General features: G+C 48.5%; 1 pseudogene; it reads right to left on the reverse strand.

Moving 5' to 3' along the window:
• Nucleotides 1-434: 434 nt before the first annotated feature.
• Nucleotides 435-2,105, reverse strand: LOC115830399 (annotated as a pseudogene).
• Nucleotides 2,106-17,955: the final 15,850 nt, after the last annotated feature.

The following is a 17,955-nucleotide window of genomic DNA, read 5'->3' on the forward strand; positions in this document are numbered from 1 at the left end:
ATGTCAACCTAAATTCTGCAATGAACATTTTATTACACTTGCTTTACCACGTATCTATCCGTTTATCCATTCAACAATTCACCTCATTTTTAAATTCAACTCAAAAGAAGTTACAGAAAGCAGTACATGTTACCCTTCAACACTTCAGAATGCATTTTTTTTTTTTTTTTAGAAACTGATGTTTATTTTCTGTCAACCTTATTTCCATGTGGCTTAAGAGCCCGTGCAAGAACACATTAAGGCCATTCAGTTGTTGCTGCTACCCATTCAGCAGCCTGAGAAATGGGAGCTGCAGACCAGTCTTCCGTGGCAGGCTGACTGCTCCAGTCTTCAGTAGGGAACTGCTGGATAGGCACAGAGGGCACCTGCTCGTCGTAAGACCAGTCTCCAACCTCAGGCTGAGTAGCAGTGAATTCAGGAGCTGAAGCAGTCCATTAACCCTGAAATTCCTCTTTGGTCACGGCCTTTTCAGCAGCAGACAGCTTTTTATTTTATTTTTATTTATCTATTTATTTTTTTGAGACAGAGTCTTGCTCTGTCGCCCAGGCTGGAGTGCAGTGGTGCGATCTCAGCTCACTGCAACCTCCGCCTCCTGGGTTCAAGAAATCCTCCTGTCTCAGCCTCCCGTATAGCTGGGAATACAGGCACGCACCACCACGCCTGGCTAATTTTATTTTGTATTTTTAATAGAGACGGGGTTTCACCATGTTGGCCAGGCTGGTCTCAAACTCCTGACCTCGTGATCCACCTACCTCGGCCTCCAAAAGTGCTGAGATTACAGGCATGAGTCACTGTGCCTGGCCCAACCTGTTCTTCTTTTTCAACCTCTTCAGGATCTCTATAGAAATAGAGATTACCAGCTGGGCACGGTGGCTCATGCCTGTAATCCCAGCACTTTGGGAGGCCGAGGCGGGCAGATCACAAGGTCAGGAGATCGAAACCATCCTGGCTAACATGATGAAACCCTGTCTCCACTAAAAATACAAAAAATTAGCCAGGTGTGGTGACAGGTGCCTGTAGCCCCAGCTACTCGGGAGGCTGAGGCAGAAGAATCACTTGAACCCAGGAGGCGGAGGTTGCAGTGAGCTGAGATCACGCCATTGCATTCCAGCCTGGGTGACAGGGCAAGGCTCCATCTAAAAAAAAAAAAAAAAAAAGGAGAGATCATCAGGCATGACCTCCCATGGGTGTTCACGGGAAATGGTGCCACAGATGACCAGAAGTTCCCAAGCCAGCATCCACCACATCAAACCCACTGCATGAGCTCCCTTGTTGCATGGGATGGCAAATGTCCAGATAGCACAGAGGAGAATCTGTGTGACACAGAGCAAGGTAGGTAGGTTAACATAAGATGCCTCTGTGAGAGGCTGGTGGTCAGCCCTGGGGTCAGTAACCACAAGAAGCCATGGCTCCCGGAAGGCTGCCTGGATATGGTTAGTGAAGGTTCCAGGAGTGAAGCGGCTAGCGATTGGAGTGGCTCCAGTGGCAGCAGCAAACGTCAGCACGGCCCTCTGGCCAGTATACCTGGAGAATGTGACACTGACATCAGCAGGGTTTTCTTTTCTTTTTTTTCTTTTCTTTTTTTTTTTTTTTTTTGAGACGGAATCTCACTCTGTCACCCAGGCTAGATAGAGTGCAGTGGAGCCATCTCGGCTCACTGCAAGCTCCACCTCCCGGGTTCACATCATTCTCCTGCCTCAGCCTCCCGAGTAGCTGGGACTACAGGCGCCCGCCACCAAGCCCGGCTAATATTTTTTGTATTTTTAGTAGAGACGGGGTTTCATCATGTTAGCCAGGATGGTCTCGATCTCCTGATATCATGATCTGCCCGCCTCGGCCTCCCAAAGTGCTGGGATTACAGGCCTGAGCCCCCACACCCGGCCCTCATTGGCAGGGTTTTCAATGGCAACAATGGCACGAGCTGCCAGCAGAAGCTTCTCCCAGGTCCTCTTCAGATTTAGGATGTAGATGCCATCACGTTTCCTTTCGTAGATGTACTGTTCCATATGGAAGTCAAGATTGTTGCCACCTAAGTGGGTTCCTGCTGCAAGGAACGTAAGGACATCCTCCTCCTTCATTTGCAGGACATCAAGGGCTCCAGACATTGTGAAAGTTTCCCTTTAAGTTATGATGAGAATCCAGAACAACGCCGGATGGACCCGTCTGTGGTCCAGAATGCATATTATTAATTAACGTTCAATATTTGCTGATAGGTCTTTCTCTTTTTATTTATTTATTTAGAGACAAGATCTCACTCTATCACCCAGGCTGGAATGCAGTGGCAAGATCTTGGATTGCTGCAGTCACCCTCCTGGGCTCAAGCGATGGAGTACCAAGTAGCTGGGACTACAGGTGCATGTCACCACCCCTGGCTAATTCTCATAGTGTGTTAATGTAATTTATCATCTTTTTTTTTATCTTTTTTTTTTTTTGGAGTCTCACTCTGTCACCTACGCTGGAGTGCAGTGGAACAATCATAGCTCACTGTAACCTCAACCTCCTGGACTCAAAAGATCCTCCTGCCTCAGCCTCCTGTGTAGCTGGGAACACAGGCATGCGCCACCATACCCAGCTAACTTTTTGGTAGAGACAGGGTCTTGCTATGTTGCCCAGGCTGGTCTTGAACTCCTGGACTCAAGCAATCCTCCGGCCTTGGCCTTCCAAAAAGTACTGGGATTACAGGTGTGAGCCACTGTGCCCACCCTAATTTGCCATCTTAATGAAAAGAATAAAAACCCCAAGGAAGGTTCTGGATCTCTTCAAATACAAGTGTCTGATGGCCCAAAGAAAATGACTGTTTTCTCTTAATTATGTAAACCTTGCTGGCATTTTGCATTGGAAGCATGGTATAGTGGAAGGCACACTGGGATAGAAGCCCAGGAACTGCCGACTGCTGCTGCCAACCTGGCCCCAGCTTAGTCACCAATGGGCTCCGTGACATCGCTAAGTCATTAAGCCTTTTTTTCCTCATCGCTCATCTGTACAATGAGGAGAACGAACTTTGTGTTCTCCATTCTACAAGTCCGCAAGTCCACTAAGTGCCATAAAGATGTGGAGGAACAAGATAGTACTTTTTTTTTTTTTTTTGAGACAGAGTCTTGCTCTGTTGCCAGGCTGGAGTGCAGTGGTGCAATCTTGGCTCACTACAACCTCTGCCCCTGGGGTTCAAGTGATTCTCCTCCCTCAGTCTCCCAAGTAGCTGGGATTACAGGCATTACACCTGGCTAATTTCTGTATTTTCAGTAGAGATAGGGTTTCACCATGTTGGCCAGGATGGTCTTGATCTCTTGACCTCGTGATCCGCCTGCCTCAGCCTCCCAAAGTGCTGGGATTACAGGTGTGAGCCACTGAGCCCGGCCTGATTTTTTTTTTTTTTAATTAAAGTCATTTAACTTAAATGACTTTAAATCATTTACTTTAAATGATTGTTTAACAATGTGCATATTGTTAAAACATCAGCTAGTACCGAAGAGCTCATACTTTAGACCTCAAAAAAAATTTATTTTTTGTTTTGGTTTGTTTTGTTTTTGAGATGGAGTTTCGCTCTTGTTGCCCAGGCTGGAGTGCAATGGCGCAGTCTTGGCTCACTGCAACCTCTGCCTCCTGGGTTCAAGTGATTCTCCTGCCTCAGCCTCCCAAGTAGCTGAGATTACAGGCACTCTGACCTCAAGTGATCCGCCCACCTCAGCCTCCCAAAGTGCTGCGATTACAGGTGTGAGCCATTACACCCGGCATTTTTTTTTTTGAGACGGAGTTTCACTCTTGTCACCCAGGCTAGAGTGCAATGACCCGATCTTGGCTCACTGCAACCTCTGCCTCCCAGGTTCGAGCGATTCTCGTGTCTCAGCCTCCTGAGTAGCTGGGGTTACAGGTGCCCGTCACCATGCCTGGCTAATTTTTGTATTTTTAGTAGAGACAGGGTTTCACCATGTTGCCCAGGCTGGTCTTGAACTCCCAACCTCAACTGATCTGCCAGTCTCTGCCTCCCAAAGTGCTGGGATTACAGGCGTGAGCCCCTCACCCAGCGAGTTGTTGTTGTTTTTTTTTAATTAAAGTCATTTAGTTTAAATGACTTTAAATAATTTTTTTTTTTTTTTTTGAGACGGAGTCTCGCTCTGTCGCCCAGGCTGGAGCGCAGTGGTGTGATCTTGGCTCACTGCAAGCTCTGCCTCCTGGGTTCAGCCGTTCTCCTGCCTCAGCCTCCTGAGTAGCTGGGACTACAGGCGCCCGCCACCAAGCCCAGCTAATATTTTTTGTATTTTTAGTAGAGACGGGGTTTCACTGTGTTAGCCAGGATGGTCTTGATCTCCTGACCTCGTGGTCCGCCCGCCTTGGCCTCCTAAAGTGCTGGGATTACAGGCGTGAGCCACCGCACCCGGCCGACTTTAAGTTATTTACTTTAAATACTTGTTTAACATAGTGCACATTTTTAAAACCTCAGCTAGCACAGAAGAACTCATACTAAAGACCTCAAACAAACATTTTGTTTTGTTTTGTTTTGTTTTGTTTTTTGAGACAGGGTCTTCCTCTGTAATTCACACTGGAGTGCAGCGGCACAATCACAGCTCACTGCAGCCTTGAACTCCTGGGTTCAACTGATTCTCCCGCCTCAGCCTCTTGAGTAGCTAGAACGACAGGCGTGCACCACTACGTCTGGCTAATATTTTTATTTTTATTTTATTTATTTATTTTAATTAATTAATTTTTTGAGATGGAGTCTTGCTCTGTCACCCAAGCTGGAGTGCAGTGGCACGATCTCAGCTCACTGCAAGCTCTGCCTCCTGGGTTCACGCCATTCTCCTGCCTTGGCCTCCGGAGTAGCTGGGACTACAGGTGCCTGCCACCATGCCCAGCTAATTTTTTGCATTTTTAGTAGAGACGAGGTTTCACCGTGTTAGCCAGGATGGTCTCCATCTCCTGACCTCCTGACCCACCTGCCTCAGCCTCCCAAATTGCTGGGATTACAGGCGTGAGCCACTGCGCCCAGCCTATATATTTATTTTTTTAGATGGAGTTTCACTCTTGTTGCTCAAGCTGAAGTGGAATGGTGCTATCTTGGTTCACCCCAACCTCCGCCTCCTGGGTTCAAGCGATTCTCCTGTCTCAGCCTTCTGAGTAGCTGGGATTACAGGCACGCACCACCATGCCCAGATAATTTTTTGTATTTTTAGTAGAAACGGGGTTTCACCATGTTAGCCAGGCCGGTCTTGAACTCCTGACCTCAAACCCATCTTGGCCTTACAAAGTGCTGGGATTACAGGCGTGAGCCACCGTGCCCAGCCAATATTTTTATTTTTTGTAGAGACAGGGAGGGTCTCACTATATTGCCCAGGCTGGACTCAAATTCCTGGCCTCAGTGATCCTCCAATGTTGGCCTCCCAACGTGCTGGTACTACAGGCGTGAGCCACAGAGATTTACCAATGATTTGGTAATAAATAAAAAATTTTCAAACAGCCCAACACAGTGGCTCACGCCTGTAATCCCAGCATTTTTGGAGGCCAACTCTGGAGGATCACTTGAGGTCAGAAGTTCAAGACCAGACTGGGCAACATAGCAAGACCTCATCTCTACCCTAAATTAAAAAATTAGCCATCCATAGTGGCATGCGCCTGTGGTCCCAGCTACTTGGGAGGCTGAGGAGGGAGGATCACTTGAGCCCAGGACGTTGAGGCTGCAGTGAGGTATGATCGCAACACTGCACTCCAGCCTGGGGGACAGAGTGAGACCCTGTCTCAAAAACAAAACAAAACAAAACAAAACAAAAAACTAGCTCATATTCTTTTTTTTTTTTTTTTTTTTGAGGCGGAGTCTCGCTCTGCCGCCCAGGCTGGAGTGCAGTGGCGCGATCTCGGCTCACTGCAAGCTCCGCCTCCCGGGTTCATGCCATTCTCCTGCCTCAGCCTCTCCGAGTAGCTGGGACTACAGGCGCCCGCCACCACGCCCGGCTTATTTTTTTATATTTTTAGTAGAGACAGGGTTTCACCGTGGTCTCGATCTCCTGACCTCGTGATCCGCCCGCCTCGGCCTCCCAAAGTGCTGGGATTACAAGCGTGAGCCACCGCGCCCGGCCAAAACTAGCTCATATTCTTATTGCCTGATCAATTGTTTCTTTTGTTCTTCTTTTTCCTCACCCTGTCTCATAGGCTGATTGTTTGATCAATTGTATGCTTTATCTCTTGTCTTTTGGCTGTGATACATCAGAATTTAGCTCACTGATACCAGCGTTCCCTTCATTGTGGTATATCTCTCTATTTTAGTTCTCCTCTTTTTTTTTTTTTTTTTTTTTTTTGAGACGGAGTCTTGCTCTGTCCCCCAGGCTGGAGTGCAGTGGCGTGATCTCGGCTCACTGCAAGCTCCGCCACCCGGGTTCACGGCATTCTCCTGCCTCAGCCTCCTGAGTAGCTGGGACTACAGGGGCCCGCCAACACGCCCGGCTAATTTTTTGTATTTTTTTTAGTAGAGACGGGGTTTCACCGTGTTAGCCAGGATGGTCTCGATCTCCTGACCTCGTGATCCGCACGCCTCGGCCTTCCAAAGTGCTGGGATTACAGGCTTGAGCCACCGCGCCCGGCTAGTTCTCCTCTTGGTTACCATTGAAACTTTAAATAACATGCAATTCCTGTCTTCTTAGCTCCGCCCACTATTTCCTGGCTCCTCTTATGTAAGATGATGATAACTCCATAGGTCCAGCTGGGCCAGCAGGGTCTGGGCCTGGGCCATCAGAGAGCAAGCAACGCAGAGTTCATCAAGTTTGTGCTCTTAGGCCGGGCGCGGTGGCTCGCACCTGTAAACCCAGCACTTTTGGAGGCCTAGGTGGGCGGATCGCTTGAGGTCAGGAGTTCAAGGCCAGCCTGGCCAAAATGGTGAAACCCCATCTCTACTAAAAATAAAAAATTTGCCTGCCTTCCTTCCCTCCTTCCTTCCCTCCTTTCTTTTCTTTTCTTTTTTTTTTTTTTTTTTTTTTTTTTGAGACGGAGTCTCGCTCTTTCACCCAGGCTGGAGTGCAGTGGTGCGATCTCGGCTCACTGCAAGCTCCACCTCCCGGGTTCACGCCATTCTCCTGCCTCAGCCTCTCCGAGTAGCTGGGACTACAGGCGCCCGCCACCACGCCCGGCTAATTTTTTGTAGTTTTAGTAGAGACGGGGTTTCACCGTGGTCTCGATCTGCTGACCTCGTGATCCGCCCGCCTCGGCCTCCCAAAGTGCTGGGATTACAAGCGTGAGCCACCGCGCCCGGCCCCCTCCTTTCTTTTCTTCCCTCTGTGGCCCACGCTGGAGTACAGTCTGCTCACTGCAGACTCCCTGCGTCCGGTTCCCGTGATTCTCCTGCCCTGGCCTGCGGGCTGCCTGGGATTGCCGGCGCGCGCCACCACCCCTCCCTGGTTTTTCTCCTTTGGCTGGAGGCGCGGTTTCGCCATGTCGGCCAGGCTGGTCTCCAGCTACTGACCTCGAGTGGTCTGCCCTCCTCGGCCTCCCGAGGTGCTGGGACTGCAGACGGAGGCTCGCTCACTCGGTGCTCGGTGTTGCCCGGGCTGGAGTGCGGTGGCGTGGTCTTGGCTCGCTGCAGCCTCCGCCTCCCAGCCGCCTGCCTTGGCCTCCCAGGGTGCTGGGATTGCAGCCTCTGCCCGGCCGCCGCCCTGTCTGGGAGGTGGGGAGTGTCTCTGCCCAGCCGCCACCCCGTGTAGGAAGTGAGGAACGTCTCTGCCTGGCCACCCATCGTCTGGGATGTGAGGAGCGCCTCTGCCCGGCCGCCCCGTCCGGGAAGTGAGGAGCCCCTCTGCCCGGCCGCCCCGTCTGGGAAGTGAGGAGCGCCTCTGCCCGGCCGCCCCGTCTGGGAAGTGAGGAGCGCCTCTGCGTGGCCGCCCCGTCTGGGAAGTGAGGAGCGCCTCTGCGTGGCCGCCCTGTCTGGGAAGTGAGGAGCACCTCTGCCCGGCCTCCCCGTCCGGGAAGTGAGGAGCCCCTCTGCCTGGCCGCCACCCCGTCTAGGAAGTGAGGAGCGTCTCTGCCCGGCCGCCCCGCTTGGGAAGTGAGGAGCACCTCTGCCTGGCTGCCCCGTCTGGGATGTGGGGAGCACCTCTGCCCGGCCGCCCCGTCTGGGAGGTCTACCACAGAGGCCAGAAGCAATGTGGGGGCTGGATGTGGTGGCTCACGCCTGTAGTCCCAGTACTCTGGGAGGCCGAGGTGGGTTGATCACTTGAGGCTAGGAGTTCGAGACCAGCCTGGCCAACATGGCGAAACATATGAAAAATACAACTGACAAACCAACCAACCAAGCGACAACAAAACAGGTCTACCCTGGAGTCATACTCTAATTTTTTCTATTTTCCTCCCTTTCTGATCCTTTATCCCACTTTCATTTTCTTTCTCTTCCTTCTCCTTCTTCTTTGTCAAATAGAGGATTGAGTTATTATCATTGATCTATACAAAGTCCCTCTCTCATATATTTTCTTTAATTCTCACCCCCTCATTTCTATTCCCCGTGTTCCCATGTGCAACCTTCCTAATATGTTTGATATGCATCTTTTTGTTTGTATGTACTTTTAGAAAATGTTTATTGTTTTGTGTGCAAAAAAAAAAATTAAAATAAAATAAAATAAAATGAAAAATTAGCTGGGCGCGGTGGTGCATGCCTATAATTCTAGCTACTAAGGAGGCTGAGCAGAAGAACTGCTTGAACTCAGGAGGCGGAAGCTGCAATAAGCCAAGATCACGCCACTGCACCCCAGCCTGGTCAACAGAGCAAAACTCCATCTCAAAAAAAAAACAAAAAAAAACAAAAACAAAAAAACCCAAGAATACTGCGTAGCTCACAGAATAAAAAACAAAGGCAAAGTTAAGTAACCAGAACTCAGAAAAGATAGAATTCAGGGCCACTCAGAGACCCTCAAGGATCTTATTTTGGGGGCACTGACATCACCTTCCTCAGGACCATCTTTTAGGTCTAGGCAAAACTGAAAGCTGTATTTCTTCTGCATTCCTGCACTTGTTAATATAATACATAATGAATATTTCAGGAGAAATACAGCTTTCATTAATAACAATCTGTTAATATTCTGGCCAGGCACAGTGGCTCACTCCTGTAATCCTAGCACTTTAGGAGGCTGAGGCGGGTGGATCACCTGAGGTCAGGAGTTCAAGACCAGCCTGACCAACATGGTGAAACCCTGTCTCTACTAAAAATACAAAAAAATTAGCTGGGTGTGGTGGCAGGCTCCTGTAATCCCAGCTACTCAGGAGGCTGAGGCAGAAGAATCTCTTGAACCCGGGAGGTGGAGGTTGCAGTGAGCTGAGATCATGCCATTGTACTCCAGCCTGGGCAACAAGAGTGAAAGTCCGTCTCAAAATAATAATAATAATAATAATAATAATAATAATAATAATAATCTGCCTAGGGGTCCCTGTGCCAGTCCACCCAGGTTTTCATTCCTGATGACTCAAGAGGAGTCTTGGTTGGTTGGATTTGGTCACTTGCCCACCTGTTGGGGAAAAGAGAAGGACTTAGTGACTCACAGTCCACCCAAACCATATGGAATAGGGTAGAGGAAGTCCCCCAAAGAGAATGGGAAGTTGTGGCTGGACAGGCAGAAACAAGAGATATCCACTGTATTTATGAGGAGTAGGTTCAGTGCACATGACAGAGACCTACAGTGGCAATAATTTAAACAAAATTAAAGTTTTTTTTTCTCTTGCAGGTAAAAATCCAGAGGTAAGTCATCCAGGCTGGTACATAGCTCTTCTCCATGAAGGCTGGTGCCCCAACCCCTTCTTCACGGGCCAAGATGGAGTTTTAGTCAGTGCGTCTAAGTCCCAAGCACAGGATGGAGAAACAGAGCTAAAAAAGGACAAAGAGGCTGGGCGTAGTGGCTCACACCTTTAATCCCAGCACTTTGGGAGGCCTAGGTGGGAAGATCATGAGGTCAGGAGATAGAGACCATCTTGGCCAACATGGTAAAACTCCGTCTCTACTAAAAATACAAGAAATTAGCCAGGCATAGTGGTTCATGCCTGTAGTCCCAGCTACTTGAGAGGCTGAGGCAGGGGAATTGCTTGAACCTAGGAGGGGGAGATTGCAGTCAGCCGAGATCCTGCCACTGCACTCCAGGCTGGCAACAGAGCCAGACTCCATCTGGAAAAAAAAAAAAGGGAGGGGGGAACAAAGAGAGGGTGCTACATGTTTCTTCTGGATGATTCTAGGAAGCCATTGTACTTCTTCTTACATCCCATTGGCCAGACATAGTCACATGACCATTCCAAGCTGCAGTGCAGGCTGGGAAATAGAGGCTCTGCTAAAAATTCTACTATCACTAAAGAAGAGAAAAGTGGGTCTTAGAGGACAATGGTCAGGTCCTGCCATATCCACCATGTACATCTGGTGGATCTCACGACTCCCATGCATATATCTTCCCACACATTTAATATTTTTAAATGCTCCTACCCCACCATAATTCAATCATTCTAATGTCACACAAAACCAATAACACACCTCCTCCTGAAAAGAGACAACTGGAGTCACACACAGGTACTATAATAGGTCCAAGTCCAGGACCTCTGGGAAACATCCTTTCTTCAGTCTCATCTGTGGACCAAAGAACCAAACAGAAGTCTTTTTTTTTTTTTTTTTTTTTTTTTGAGACAAAGTCTCGCTCTGTGGCCCAGGCTGGAGTGCAGTGGTGCAATCTCGGCTCACTGCAAGCTCCGCCTCCCGGGTTCACGCCATTCTCCTGCCTTAGCCTCCGAGTAGCTGGGACTACAGGCGCCCGCCACCACGCCCGGCTAATTTTTTGTATTTTTAGTAGAGACGGGGTTTCTCCGTGGTCTCCATCTCCTGACCTCGTGATCCGCCCGCCTCGGCCTCCCAAAGTGCTGGGATTACAAGCGTGAGCCACCGAGCCTGGCTTTTTTTTATTTTTTTTTAGACAGAGTCTTGCTCTGTCACCCAGGCTGGAGTGCAGTGGCTCGATCTCTGCTCACTGCAACCTCTGCCTCCCGGGTTCAAGCAATTCTCCTGCCTCAGCCTCCTGAGTACCTGAGATTACAGGCATGTGCCACCATGCCCAGCTAATTTTTTGTATTTTTAGTAGAGACAGGGTTTTACCATGTTGGCCAGGCTTGTCCTGAGCTTCTGACTGCAGGTAATCCACCCACCTCGGCCTCCCAAACTGCTGGGATTACAGCTCCCAGCCCCAATAGAAGTTTAATCAGCATCTGCTCACCCTGTATATGATAATGAGAAAAGGGACAGAAAATCTTCTTATATTTATTTTTAATTTTCACAATTTTTATTACAGATGGGGTCTTGTTGCCCAGGCTGGTCTCAAACTCCTGGTCTCAAGCGCCCCTCCCACCTCAGCCTCCCAAAGTACTGGGACTACAGGTGTGAGTGACTGCACCCAGTTTAGAAACATTTTTAAATAATAGTATGACCCAGGCCAGGCATGGTGGCTCACGCCTTTAATCCCAGCACTTTGGGAGGCCGAGGCAGGCAGATCACGAGGTCAGGCGATCGAGACCATCCTGGCTAACACGGTGAAACCCCGTCTCTACTAAAAATACAAAAAATTAACCGGGCATGGTGGCGGGTGCCTGTAGTCCCAGCTACTGAGGAGGCTGAGGCAGGAGAATGGTGTGAATCTGGGAGGCGGAGTTTGCAGTGAGCCGAGATCGTGCCACTTCACTCCAGCCTAGGTGACAGAGTGAGACTCCGTCTCAAAAAAAATAAATAAATAAAAATAAAAATAAATAAAAATAAACAAATTATGGACAATTTCAAATGTATGCAAAAATGGACAGAATAATAGTGAATCTCCATGTATATGTCATCTGATTTAACAATTATTAATTTATGGGTAATCTTGGGTCATCTATACCCACTCTCCTACATTGTCATTATTTGGAAGTAAGTTCCATATATCATACAGAACAGCTATAATTCTTTCAATACGTATTTCTTTTTTGAGACGGAGTCTCGCTCTATCGCCAGGCTGGAGTGCAGTAGCGCCATCTTGGCTCGTTGCAACCTCCGCCTCCCGGGTTCAAGCAATTCTCCTGCCTCAGCCTCCTGAGTAGTTGGGACTACAGGCATGTGCCATCACGTCCAGCTAATTTTTGTATTTTTAGTAGAGACGGAGTTTCACCCTGTTGGCCAGGATGGTCTCAATTTCCTGACCTCATGATTTGCCAGCCTCGGCCGCCCGAAGTACTGGAATTACAGGTGTGAGCTACCATGCCCGGCTTCAGTACGTATTTCTTTTTTTGTTTTTTTTTTTTGTTTTGAGACGGAGTCTCGCTCTGTCGCCCAGGCTGGAGTGCAGTGGCGCAATCTCGGCTCACTGCAAGCTCCGCCTCCCGGGTTCACGCCATTCTCCTGCCTCAGCCTCTCCGAGTAGCTGGGACTACAGGCGCCCGCCACCACACCGGGCTAATTTTTTGTATTTTTAGTAGAGACGGGGTTTCACTGTGGTCTCGATCTCCTGACCTCGTGATCCGCCTGCCTCGGCCTCCCAAAGTGCTGAGATTACAAGCGTGAGCCACCGCGCCCAGCTTCAGTACGTATTTCTAAAAGAGAAACTATTTTTACAAACTTAACTGTAATTCCATTATTGCACCAAAAAAAAATTATTCCGGCCGGGCGTGGTGGCTCATGCTTGTAATCCCAGCACTTTGGGAGGCCGAGGCGGGCGGATCACGAGGTCAGGAGATCGAGACCACAGTGAAACCCCATCTCTACTAAAAATACAAAAAAAAATTAGCCGGGCGTGGTGGCGGGTGCCTGTAGTCCCAGCTACTCGGAGAGGCTGAGGCAGGAGAATGGCGTGAACCTGGGAGGTGGAGCTTGCAGTGAGCCGAGATTGCGCCACTGCACTCCAGCCTGGGCGACAGAGCGAGACTCTGTCTCAAAAAAAAAAAAAAAAAAAAAAAAAATTTATTCCAGGCCAGGGGCGGGGGGTCACGCCTGTAATCCCAGTACTCTGGAAGGCCGAGGTGGGCGGATCACGAGGTCAAGAGATCGAGACCATCCTGGCCAAATGGTGAAACCCCCATCTCTATTAAAAATACAAAAATTAGCTGGGCGTGGTGGTGTGTGCCTGTAATCCCAGCTACTCGGGAGGCTGAGGCAGAACTGCTTGAACCCGGGAGGTGGAGGTTGCAGTGAGCCAAGATCATGCCACTGCCCTCTAGCCTGGCAATAGAGCAAGACTTCGTCTGAAAAATAAATAAAATTCCGTAAAATCATCAAATTCCAATTTTTACCAATTCTCCTCCCTGCTTTTATTCACAGTTGACTTTCTTTTGTTTTGTTTTGAGACAGGATCTTGTTCTGTCACCCAGGCTGGAATGCAATGGCACGATCTCGGCTCACTGCAAGCTCTGCCTCCCAGGTTCAAGTGATTCTCCTGCCTCAGCCTCCTGAGTAGCTGGGATTACACGTGCCCGCCACCATGCCCAGCTAACTTTTGTATTTTTAGTACAGTTGGGGTTTCACCATGTTGGCCAGGCTCATCTCAAACTCCTGACCTCAGGTGATCCACCCATCTCGGCCTCCCAAATTGCTGGGATTACAGGCATGAGCCATCACGGCCAGCCTAATTTTTTTTTCTTTTTGGTAGAGACGGGGTTTTGCCACGTAGTCTAGGCTGATCTCAAACTCCTGGGCTCAGTTGATCCTCTCACTTCAGCCTCCCAAAGTGCTGGGATTATAGGTGTGAGCCACCACACCCAGCCTACAGTTAACTTTTTTAAAATAAAGTCCATACGATGGACTTGGCAGGTACATTTCTCAAGCCTTCCTCTCTTTTTAAAATTACATCTCAAGTCTTTTTAAATTCATGGGTTCCCTTCCACTCTTTCTCTTCCTTTTTTTTTTTTTTTGAGATGGAGTCTCGCTTTGTCACCCAGGCTGGAGTGCAGTGGCGCGATCTCGGCTCACTGCAAACTCCACCTCCCGGGTTCATGACATTCTCCCTGCCTCAGCCTCCCAAGTAGCTACAGGCATCCGCCACCACGCCTGGCTAATTTTTGTATTTTTAGTAGAGACGGGGTTTCACCATGTTGGCCAGGCTGGTCTCGAACTGCTGACCTTGTGATCTGCCCACCTCACCCTCCCAAAGTGCTGGGATTACAGGTGTGAGCCACTGAGCCCGGCCTCTCTCTTCCTTTTTGAAGTACCATTTTTAAAATGCCACAATCTTGACTTTACTGACTTCCTCATTGTAATCATTTCGTATGTTCCTCTGGTAATTAGATCTAGAGACTTGATAGATTCAGGCTCATTCTTTTTTTCCAATACTATTTCATCAGAAGTCACATATCAAGTTGTGACTTTTTTGTGATGATTTTTCTGTGTGCGTGAGTTTAGCAGCGATTGACAATCATTGTTTAAATTAATTTATTAAGGGCTGCAAAATAATGATATTCTAATTAATTTTCTTGTTTTATTTACCAGACCCATCTATAAAGAGAAATATATCATGGGAGCTATGGCTTACACCTGTAATCTCAGCTTTGGGAGGCCGAGGTGGGTGGATCACTTGAGGTCAGGAGTTCAAGACCAGCCTGGCCAACATGGTGAAATCCTGTCTCTACTAAAAATATAAAAATTAGCCAGGCATGGTGGCATGCACCTGTAATCTCATACTCCGGAGGCTGACAGGAGAATCGCTTGAACCTGGGACGTGCAGGTTGCAGTGAGCTGAGATGAGGCCACTGCACTTCAGCCTAGGTGACAGAGTGAGACTCCATCTCAAAAAAAAAAAAAAAAATTAAATTAGATGGCATGGTGGCGTGTGCCTGTATTCCCAGCTACAGGCGAGGCTGAGGCAGGAGACTTGCTTGAGCCTGGGAGGCAGAGGTTGCATTGAGCTGAGATTGTGCCACTGCACTCCAGCCTGGGTGACAGACCCAGACTGCATCTCAAAAAAAAGAGAGAGAAATGTATCAGTCCAGGCACAGTAGCTCATGCCTGTAGTCCCAGTATATATATATATATATATACATATACACATATATTTTGTTGTTGTTGTTGTTGTTTGTTTTGTTTTTCGAGACAGAGTCTCCTGCTGTTGCCCAGGCTGGAGTGCAATACAAAAATTAGCTGGGTGTGGTGGCTCACGCCTGTAATCCCAACACTTTGGGAGGCCAAGGCAGGCGGATCACCTGAGGTCAGAAGTTTGAGACCAGCCTGGCCAATATGATGAAACCCCGTCTCTACTAAAAATACAAAAATTAGCCGGACATGGTGGCATGAGCCTGTAATCCCAGCCACTTGGGAGGCTGAGACAGGAGAATCGCTTGAACCTGGGAGGCGGAGGTTGCAGTGAACTGAGATCAGGCCATTGCACTCCAGCCTGGGCAAAAAGAGCGAAACTCAGTCTGAAAAAAAATTACAGTTTTAATGTTTCTTCGAATAGTTCTTTTTGTGTGGTTATATCACTAACTGGATATACAGATTTCATTTGTTTCATTTTGCTTTCAGTTTTTATGTATTTTTTAGAAATTTAATTTTGTTTTACAACTGTGGAAAATATTTGCATGGTTCCAAAGACAAATTCTAAAAACCAACGTATATGCTGGGAAGTATAACTTTTTTTTTTTTTTGAGACAGAGTCTTGCTCTGTCACCTAGGCTGGAGTGCAGTGGCAAGATCTCAGCTCACTGCAACCTCCGCCTCCTGGGTTCAAGCAATTCTCATGCCTCACCCTCCCAAGTAGCTGGGATTACAGGCATGTACCACTACGCCTGGCTAATTTTTGTATTTTTTTTTTTTTTTTTTTTTTTTTGAGACGGAGTCTCGCTCTGTCGCCCAGGCTGGAGTGCAGTGGCGCAATCTCGGCTCACTACAAGCTCCACCTCCCGGGTTCACGCCATTCTCCTGCCTCACCCTCCCCGAGTAGCTGGGATTACAGGCATGTACCACCACGCCTGGCTAATTTTTTTTTGTATTTTTTAGTAGAGACGGGGTTTCACTGTGGTCTCGATCTCCTGACCTCGTGATCCGCCCGCCTCGGCCTCCCAAGTGCTGGATTACAAGCGTGAGCCACCGCGCCCGGCCTGTATTTTTAGTAGAGACAGGGTTTTGCCATGTTGGCCAGGCTGATCTCCATCTCCTGACCCCAAGTGATCTACCTGCCTCATCCTCCCAAAGTGCTGGGATTACAGGCATAAGCCACCTCACCCGGCCAAACCACTTTAAAATAAATTTATGGTATATCCTTTCATTTAAAGAATAAATAAAAACAAATGTGTGTTTGTGTATACTTGCATATATGTATAGTATATAATATTTATGTATGTGTATGTGTTTGTGTACATCTATATACGTATGTGTATATCCTTCAATTTCTTTTTCTTTTTTTTTTTTTTTTTGAGGTGGGGTTCTCACTCTGTCACCCAGGCTGGAGTGCAGTGGCAGGATCTTGGCTCATTGCAGCCTCCACCTCCCGGGCTCAAGCAATCCTCCCACCTCAGCTTCACAAACAGCTGGGACTACAGGTGTGTGCCACCACATCTGGCTAATTTGTGTATTTTTTTGTAGAGATGGTATTTCACCATATTTGCCCAGGCTGGTCTCAAACCACCAGGCTCAAGCGATCCTACTGCCTTGGCCTCTCAAAGTGCTGGGATTCCAGGTGTGAACCACCATACCTGGCTCCCTCGCTCCCTCCCTCCCTCCTCTTTCTTTCCTTTCTTCCCTCCCTCCCTCCCTCCCTTTCTCTCTTTCTTTCTTTCTTGATGGAGTTTCCCTCTTGTTGCCCAGGCTGAAGAGCAATGACACAATCTCAGCCACCACCATTATGCCAGGCCTAAACTTGCATTCTTCTAAGGACGCGAGGGATCTAACCATGAAAATAGCTACCATTTAGGCCAGGCTCAGTGGCTCACACCTATAATCCCAGTGCTTTGGGAGGTCAAGGCAGGAGGATCACTTGAGCCCAGGAGCTTGAGAGCAGCCTAGGCAACCTAGTAAGGCCCCGTCTCTACAAAAACAAAAAGAAAAACAAAATCAACTGGGTGCAGTAGTGTGCATCTATAATCTCAGCTACTTGGGAGGCTGTGCTGGGAGGATCGCTTGAGCCTAAGAGGTTGAGGCTACAGTGAGCTGAGACCATGCCACTGCACTCCAACCTGGGCAACAGAGCCAGATCCTGTCTCAAAAAAAAAAAAAAAAGAAGAAGTAAAAGAAATGAGGCAGGAGAGACTGGGCGCGGTGGCTCACTCCTGTAATCCCAGCACTTTGGGAGGCTGAGGTGGGCAGATCACTTGAGGTCAGGAGTTCAATACCAGTGTGGCCAACATCTCTACTAAAAATACAAAAATTAGCTGGGCATGGTGGTGGGCGCCTGTAATCCCAGCTACTTGGGAGGCTGAGGCAGGAGAATTGCTTGAACTTGGGAGGCGGAGGTTGCAGTGAGCCTAGATCTCACCACAGCACTCCAGCCAGGGCAGCAGAGCCAGACTCTGTTTCAAAAAAAAAAAAAAAAAGGCCAGGCGCGGTGCCTCAAGCCTGTAATCCCAGCACTTTGGGAGGCCGAGGCGGGCGGATCACGAGGTCAGGAGATCGAGACCATCCTGGCTAACACGGTGAAACCCCGTCTCTACTAAAAATACAAAAAATTAGCTGAGCGTGTTGGCGGGCGCCTGTAGTCCCAGCTACTCAGGAGGCTGAGGCAGGAGAATGGCGTGAACCCGGGAGGCGGAGCTTGCAGTGAGCCGAGATCGCGCCACTGCACTCCAGCCTGGGAGACAGAGAAAGACTCAGTCTCAAGAAAAAAAAAAAAAAAAAAAAACAAACAAACAAAGAAAAAGAAAAAAAAAGAAAAGATAAAGAAAATAGCTGCACCAATTTCTGGGTGTCCTCTATCTGCCTGGGACTGTGCTAAATGCCGTGTATACCTGATCTCATTTACTTCTCATAAATACCCGGTAGGATGGGTGTCCTTATCCTCATTTTACAGAACC

This window comes from Nomascus leucogenys, chromosome 17, assembly GCF_006542625.1.
Source record: "Nomascus leucogenys isolate Asia chromosome 17, Asia_NLE_v1, whole genome shotgun sequence".
Lineage (NCBI taxonomy): Eukaryota > Metazoa > Chordata > Mammalia > Primates > Hylobatidae > Nomascus > Nomascus leucogenys.